General features: G+C 35.5%; 1 pseudogene; it reads left to right on the forward strand.

Annotated features, from left to right (window-relative positions):
- Window positions 1-4,338: 4,338 nt before the first annotated feature.
- On the forward strand, window positions 4,339-8,691 carry LOC122031695 (annotated as a pseudogene).
- Window positions 8,692-9,131: the final 440 nt, after the last annotated feature.

Here is a 9,131-nt window from a genome sequence, read left to right on the forward strand (position 1 = left end):
TTATTTGTAAATCATCTACATGTTTAAAAGAGAGTTTAAAATTTAAAATCTTTCCTTATTTGATGATTAAAAGGTGGATTTTAAATTTTAAGAAAACTTTCCTTTTTAACCATGTTCATGATTTAAAAGAGAGTGTTAAAATTAAATATTCTCTTTTATAAGTTTCTACAAGAGATTAAGAAAAGATCTAATATCTTTCCTTATTTGTAGATTAAAAGAGATTTTAATTTTTAGAGATAACTTTCTTTTTATCCACATGTTTAAAAGAAAGATTTTAATTTATAAAATTTCCTTTTTACTAACAATGAAGGGATTAACTTATTCGAGAAATTTTATCAATTTCTGGAGACAAATTAGGAAGTTTTAATTAATTAAAACTCTCCTTGTTTATAGCTTGTGGTGGCCGACCATATGAATTGATGAGAAGAAAATTGTTTTTAATTAAATAAATTTTCTTTTTCAATGGCAAAAGAATTAAGGAAGTTTTTATTAAATTTTCCTTATTTGCCAAGACCAAAGATTATAAAAAAAGGGTAGAGGAGGCTTCATGGTGAACGACTCTATTCTATTTTCTCCCTCTTTTCTTCCTTGGTGTGGCCGACCCTTCTCCTTTTCTCTCTTCCTCTTGTGTGGCCGAAATCCTTTATCTCTTGGAGCTTTAAGGAGGTGGCCGGATCTAGCTTGAGGAAGAAGGAGAGAAAGCTTGCATCCCTTGGAGCTTGGTTGGTGGAAAAAATTCTTCATCCTTTAGAAGATATGCTTGGCCGAAACTTGAAGGAAGGAAGAAGAAGGTGCTTTGGTGGTTCTCGTCTCGGAAGATCGTTGCCCACACAACGTCTGGGATTAGAGGAATACGGTAGAAGACCTAGAGGTTTTTTGTTTGCAAAAGAAAAGGTATACTAGTATTTAATTTCCGCATCATACTAGTTTTATTTCTTTGTAAAAATACCAAATACAAGAGGCATGCGATTCTAGTATTTCGAATTAGTTTTCGATGTTGTGTTCTTTTATTTTTCTTTTCCTTGTGATTTGATTGTTCCTTTTGGTTGACCTAAAGTTATTTAAGGAAATTAAATATTAGCTTTCCTTAAAAGGCTTTGTCTAGGCGGTGGTGGTTGTTCCCATATCCAAGAAGGTCATGTGCCTCGCCATGCAGTCCGAGAAGCCAATTTTGGAAATTAATATTTAATGAAATTAATAACCTAGGTGATTTGGATCTAACGTGTTAAGTTCCGCAGGAGATCCAACTCTAAACCTAAAAGAACAAATAAATTAAACTTAGGATCAAACGTGTTAAGTTCCGCAGGCGGTCCGAGTTTAATTTAAAAGAACACATGGTAGCTAGGAAAAGGATCAGACTTTTGTACAAAATTTTTGTACAGTGGAACCATTAAGTTTTCCGAGTAGCAACCAACAAAGTCGTCATCTAAATGAATTCCTTGTGTTCCCAGTGATAGACCTGCCACACACTTGGTTCATATTTCTTAGTCTATCCAAGGTCTCAAAGGTATGCTCGATATCAAGAGAAACATTACATTTATTTCCCCAGCAGCCTAACTTGGTCTCAAAGGGATAATTTGCTAGTTTTCACTTGTGAAATTATTTTTTATATCCCTTATTTCTATATATTTTTTAAAGTAACTGCATTGTGCAACACTTGAATTTATCATTTTTTTGTGCTTTAGATGTAGCACTAACAAACGTAAGGATATTTTGATTTTTCCAAACAAGGTTACATAATATGTGCATAATCATGTAACCAAGATATGGTCTAAGAAATCACCATGGAAATCCAAGTGCTAAATAAATTGGATGAATCATGACTAGTTCAGAGTTATCTACCATTCAAGCTTAAACAAAGTGAAAATAAGATCATTAAGATCAGACCAACACTCAAATTTATCTCATTATATAAGTGATTGGATTATGGTACAAGGATAGTTCATCCCAAAGAGCTTTCATCTTGATGTAGTAGATTGACACAGATTGGTGTCCTTATTGAAGTTCTACAATTTCTTGATGGATTTCAAAAATTCGAGTATCGCTCCCTTGTGAGAATCTATCTTGTAAATCATTCCATATATCTATTGCGGATTCTATATAGATAACACTACTTGTAATGTTAGAATCAACAGAATTAAGAATCCATGAAAGTATCATGTGATTGCAGCGCTCCTATGTTTGAACTGTGTTATGGTCTTCTTTCGGTCTCTTGATTGTCCTGTTGATGAAATCAATTTTATTCTTCACGCTTAGAACTATGTGCATCACATGGATCCATTGCTCATAATTATTTCCTTCTAGTAGTTTGGAGACGAGAACCAGATCAGGGTGATTGGAATGATGCAAAGCGAGAGAATTCGATTGGTTGACTCCCTTCTCCTTCTTAGAGCTTTCTTCTCCCATTGTTGTAGCGGAAGTATATCGTCTCCAAAACATTTATTGCTCTAATACCATGAAAAATATGAAAATATGTGGGAGGAAAGTTTTATTAATTCTGTATATCTCATCAATAGTCAATTATAAGAATATATATAATCTTCTCAACTATGAAATTTACTTATAATCTTTACAATTGATTACATAAAATAAGGAAAAGAAGGCTTAATTTGATATAAATTAATTATATAAAAAACATATTTAATTAAATTGGTTGTGTCAATCAATTAATTTTTTTTTTAATATATCAATCAATTAGAATTCTTTGTGTGATAGTGCCCAAACGAACAGAGCATCATCAACGGCTCCTGTTTCGGCATCGGTTGCTGCTAGACTTCCATGCATATCCGAGAATCTCAAATACTATAGTGTCGAGTTTGATAGCCGTTTGAAGATTCAACTACGCCAGTACCTTGTTGGAGGACGAGTGGCTTGATGCAAATTACAGTTATGGGACGTCGGCAACGAGGCGTGCGCTGTAGCAAGGCACACTCTGAGCTCTTACAATCGAACCAGGAGTATTCTGATTATGACGTTGTACTTTTTTGACTGAGGTGTTAGGTTCGAGTACCCTTGTACAAGCTTTTATCAATTAAGTGATATTGTTCATCCAAAAATCCCTTCGGAGGTTTCTGATAAGGGGCCGTTTCGACGGTGGTATCGGTCACTATAAAAAATTTACCCATATAATTTTGTTCCCACGGGCTGGATCAGCTAGTAGGGTGCCTGGACGCTTGCATCAAAGGCCGTAGCGTCGAGGGTCGCCAGCTGCACACGGACGTAAAACCTCAGTCTGCTGTGCTTAAATTCCACTCGACCCCCAGTCACCCCTCCCGGCCCGCCCAACTTAACCATGATTTACCGCCTCTGGACATCTGTGGGGCCAGACCCGGGGGTCACTAAGGTGGCGGTTCCACCTTTTGCATCTTACGCCTGCATCATGATGGCGAAAGATGAATACGTTTGCCCCAGTGTCTCCATCAATTCGTCCTAGGACCAACACAGAGGAGGTAAATTACGGACGACTACTTACCTTTGGAATAATGACTAGCACATAAAGGAGACATTTATCTCAACTTTATCGAAATTCAAACCCTAAATTTTCTGATGATAATACTTTATACACTAATCACTAGATCGTCCGAACGCTCTTATGCCTACATCAGCAATAACAGTGCGTGCATCGACTTTTCCAATGGCCCAGGTCATCTTTTCAACTGTTCAAATGGATACCAAGCCCATCCTTATACGTCTCCAACGGTTGCCAAGGCCCATCTCTTCAAGAAAATTTATGGAAAACAATTGTTTTTTTTTCATTGCATCCAAATTAACCACGGTTGGAATTGATCATATACTACTTTTCTACTAGGGGTGGTTAAAAATCAATTCTTAGAGAGAGACAGTTCTATAACTTCTATAATAGAATTAGTCCATTGACATAATCAAAGCAAGCAAATTAAAAATGTAACAAGGTAGTTGTCAAGGGAAACGTGTTGAAAAATATTTGTTTTTTTCTTTGCTCTGAAATAATCATACGAAACTATTCTACTTGGACTAGTTGTCAAAGGCCAATTCTTATAGAGTTCTATAACTTCTATCATAAGATTAGTCCATTGACATAATCAAAGCAAGCAAATTAAAAATGTAACAAGGTAGTTGTCAAGGGAAACGTGTTGAAAAATATTTGTTTTTTTCTTTGCTCTGAAATAATCATACGAAACTATTCTACTTGGACTAGTTGTCAAAGGCCAATTCTTATAGAGTTCTATAACTTCCATCATAAGATTAGTCCATTGACATAATCAAGCTAATAATGTACTAAGTTTTGCTAATAGAAAATATCAAAAGAAATCGGGTATTATATAAATGGAGTATTATATATATCACAGCCCCTTCTCCAACTCAACCAATCAATTAAATCAAAATGTATTCAAAACCTCTTCCTTCCTTTCTCTGCTTCCTCCTGGCTCTCAGCTCCTTTCAACATATCCAAGGCCAACCTTCAAGCAAGGTAACCATTTAATTATTTTAATCACACTTTAATGCTCCTTGTTAGCCCATAAACTCGATCATAAATATAAATTTTTATTTATATTTTTTTAAGCTTTATATTGTGTATCTTGGAGAGAGGAAACATGATGATCCAAATCATGTAACTGCATCCCACCATGACATGTTATCTTCCATTCTCGGCAGGTACATGTAATATATTTTATTTTATTTTTAATTCTTGATGATCAAATTTTTAGCTAATGTAAGTTAATTGACTTAAATTTCAGCAAGGAAGAAGCTCTGAGTTCGATTGTTTATAGCTACAAACATGGCTTCTCAGGGTTTGCAGCCATGCTTACCGAATACCAAGCTGATCGAATCAGAGGTAATTACCTAATAAAGAAGGCTAACATCACTTGTGTTGTATTGCAACTACTAAAAGATTGTTAAAAATATATGCTCAATTGGATCTGAAGCGATATATATATCTTTGCAACTTAGTGATAATTTTCATTATTTATGCCAAAAATTCTATCAGTTGAATTAAGCTCCAATTTTTAATTAGGTGTTTGTTAAGTTCTAGTATAATCTTTTTATAACATGATTAAATACTAGAAATGATTTCTTAGACTAACGCAAGTTGATATTTGATATAGAATTGCCGGAAGTGATAAGTATAAAACCAAGCGGTAGTACGCCATTACTCACCACACGGAGTTGGGACTACCTTGGGGTTGGTTTAGGCAATGAACCCTTGGGACTTCTTCAAAGAGCCAACTTTGGTGAAGATGTCATAATTGGAGTAGTTGACTCAGGCAAATTATTATATGAACTTTATATCATTGTCATTAATTAATCTTGTGGTTATTTGATCTCACTACTTGATTTATGTGTATGTATGTATAGGCATTTGGCCTGAATCTAGGAGTTTTGATGATGATGGTTATGGACCGATACCGTCTCGATGGAACGGGACATGTCAAGAAGGCCAAAACTTCACTATCAGCCATTGCAATCGCAAGATCATTGGCGCAAGATGGTACACTGGAGGAGTCGAAGATGTTGATCTCAGTGTAGACTACCAATCACCACGAGACTACCAAGGTCATGGCACACACACGGCTTCCACTGCGGCAGGCTCACTTGTGAGAAATGTGAGCTTTCATGGCCTTGGCAATGGCACAGTGCGAGGTGGGGCTCCTGGTGCTCGTTTGGCCATTTACAAGGCGTGCTGGGGAGACAGTATTCGTTGTCCTGATGCCGCTGTGCTTAAGGCGGTAGATGATGCCATACACGATGGGGTGGATGTACTGTCACTTTCTATAGTTGGTACATTTTACGTCGCCACACTACATGCGGTGGCAAGGGGGATTACAGTGGTCTTCTCGACGGGCAATGATGGGCCTCTTCCTCAATCACTTAGCAATGATCTTCCATGGCTGATCACAGTCGCAGCTAGCACGATTGACCGCTCCTTTCCTACTGAAGTTACCCTAGGAAACAATCAAATTAATTAAACTATATATGATGTATGTTTGATTGTTTGAGTTTTGTGCACACACAAATGTCTCTTGAATATTAATGCAGGGTCAGTCCTTGTACTATGGATTAGAAGATGAAGGATTCAGAGAGTTATTCTTTATTCCAAGGTAATCTCTTGGCTAGCGCATTCTGATTAAATTAGTTTTTTCATTGTGACAAACAATAGTACACTGACATGATCTGAGAATGTAATATATATGATGCAGTTGCTTTACGGACAGTCTAAATTCCACAAATATGGAAGGGAAAATAGTGGTATGTTTTGATTCAATAAATGCTCCTGGAGCTATTGCTTCTAGTGCTGTTGTTGCAATTCAAAACTTTCTCCGAGTAGTGGATAGCTTACGACAGGCAAATGCAAAGGGGGTTATATTTGCTCGATCCCCACTGGGTCTTTTACAAGATTTTCGGAACTTCCTCTGCATCTTGGTAGACAATGATGTTCTTTGGCAAATAAACACCTATGCCACGAGGTTTGTATACTTTTCTTCATTTATAAAAAAACACATAACGGTAAATTAGAGAAAAATCCTTAATCACAACTTTAATTTTGCATGCAGTCCCTATGTCTAAAAAACTTTGTTCTTACTCCCTGTATGTAAAGTTTCATTTGCTTCAACTTCCTCATGCAAATATTATTACCTAATTGTCTTTCAGATTTTTTAGATACAAAAAGTCTAAAAATGAGTATAATTGCTCTTAAATTCAATACTTTAAATTAGAATCTAATATATTTCTATCAAAATTCAACATTTTAAATAAGAATCTAGTATATTTCTATCAAAATTGACCCCTCATATTTTTTTGGTATAAAAAATCTAAAAATAAGTATAATTCCTCTTAAATTCGACACTTTAAATTAGATTTCAGTATATTTTCTATTAAATTGAACATGACTTTTTTCCTACTTAATATAATTCCTTCTAAATTCAGCACAATTCAAAGAAAATCTAGTATATTTTCTATCTAATTGATTATCATTTAAAGAAAATCTAGTATATTTTTTATTTAATTAAAGTGGAAAAAGAGCCATGCTCAATTTGATAGAAAATATACTGAATTCTAGTTTAATGTACTGAATTTAAGAAAAATTATATTTATTTTTAGACTTTTTATACCTGAAAATATCAGAGACAATTAGATAAATTAGTGTCTATTATTTTTGACTAGAGAGTGGAAATAAAAATTTTGATCAATGGAGACTGCATGTAAAATTGAATTTATGAGTAGGGATTGCATGCAAATTTACTGATACAACTAATAGTGGGGTCATCCCAACTACTCTCGCCTTCAATAATTAACTATAAACACCTCCAACGTTGGTTACAATACGACGAAAGTTTCTATATGTATTTCTAACAAGAAGTTAGGATTTGACAGTGATGCATCTCCGGTTGCCAAGGTGAGGCCGGCATACAATATCGTTGGTAGTAGAGTGATGTCAACTAGGGTTGCAGCTTTCTCCTCAAGAGGACCAAGTTTACGATTCCCAGATCTGATAAAGGTATGTCCTTGAGTTCAAGATGAATAATTCTACCTAAATCTACTCATGACCATTGTTTTCGAAACTCAGATATGGTCATGAATGATTTACGATATATTATTATGATTATGGTTAAACACCTAAACTCTATCATTTCTGCAGCCGGATATCACAGCCCCAGGAGTGAATATCTTAGCCGCTATGTTCGACAGCTACGCTTTCGATTCTGGAACTTCCATGTCTTGTCCTCATGTTTCTGGAATTGTTGCTCTTCTCAAAAACATCCATCCAAAATGGTCACCTGCTGCCATTAAGTCTGCTCTTGTAACAACCGGTAAATTAAGTAAATTTATGATCAAACTTAATTGTTGACACTAATAAACATATAATTTTGCAATGTTTGAAGCTTACACTACGGATGCATATGGCTTTCCTATTGAAGCTGACGGAATTCCTCGAAAACTTGCTGATCCTTTCGACTACGGTGGCGGTCATGTTGATCCCAACAAAGCTGTCGATCCTGGACTAGTTTACGATGTTGATCCAAATGATTACTTCAAGTTCTTCAACTGCACTAATGATGTATCGAGTTGTGGCCTAGTGGATAGTCGTCTGTACCACTTGAATCTGCCGTCGGTCTCCATTTCCGATCTCAAAACTTCCGTGACAGTAAATAGGACTGTCACCAATGTGGGCGATACGAATTCTGTCTATCGAGCAGTAGTGCAGTCTCCCCCGGGCGTTGATACGATTGTGGAACCTTCCATCTTGGAGTTCAATGCCTCTAAGAATACACAAACCTTTGTGTTAACATTCAAGGCTCTTCGAGCAGTGCAAGGAGACTTCACTTTTGGAAGCTTAACATGGACGGACGGTGGGAATCACACAGTCCGAATCCCTATTGCAGTTCGAGTTATCATCCAAGACTACTTCTCCATCACCTCCTAATATGCAAGTATGATAAAAGATATATATACACCAGATTGAAAGTGCTTCAGTTCCCTGTTCTCGGATTTATAAGAGATTCCCTAATAATTGTTGGGTTAAACTAAATTTAAGAATCAAATTACAAATTGATTTCAAATGTCTCTTCTACTTCTACAAGAAGCAAAGTTCAATTTCATCTCAAGCTAAGTACCTCTTTATGGATTCATGGTACCTTTTCATGGATTCATGAATCTTATTAGTTAATGATTTTAATGTGGTTAATGTCTTGTTGATTTTCATGTTATCAAAAAATGTATAAATATGGATGAAGTGTTAAGTATGTAACAATGTGTTGTAGCAACAAGAAGTCCAATACAAATAAATCTTATTTGCTTCATAATTTTCTCTTTTCCATAAATTCCTTACCTTGATTCAATGGTGAAAATTTTGATTTTTGGAGCACTCTCATGAGGTTATGTCTTGAATCACAAGACTTATGGAGTATTATTGAAAAAGTAATACTGGAGGAAGAAGATCAATTAACCGAACTACAAAGAAATATTTAGAAGAGCAAGAAGCAAAAGGATAAAAAAACTCTTTTTCCAAATTTATCAAGCATTTGAAATTTCATTTTATGAAAGTATTTCAAAAGCATCTAGTCTTCAAAGAGCATGGGAGTTTCTATAAACAACTTATTCCAGCCAAGACCAAGTGAAAAAGGTACACTTACCGTCTCTACGAATATATT

The sequence above is a fragment of the Zingiber officinale genome, chromosome 11A (genome assembly GCF_018446385.1).
Source record: "Zingiber officinale cultivar Zhangliang chromosome 11A, Zo_v1.1, whole genome shotgun sequence".
Lineage (NCBI taxonomy): Eukaryota > Viridiplantae > Streptophyta > Magnoliopsida > Zingiberales > Zingiberaceae > Zingiber > Zingiber officinale.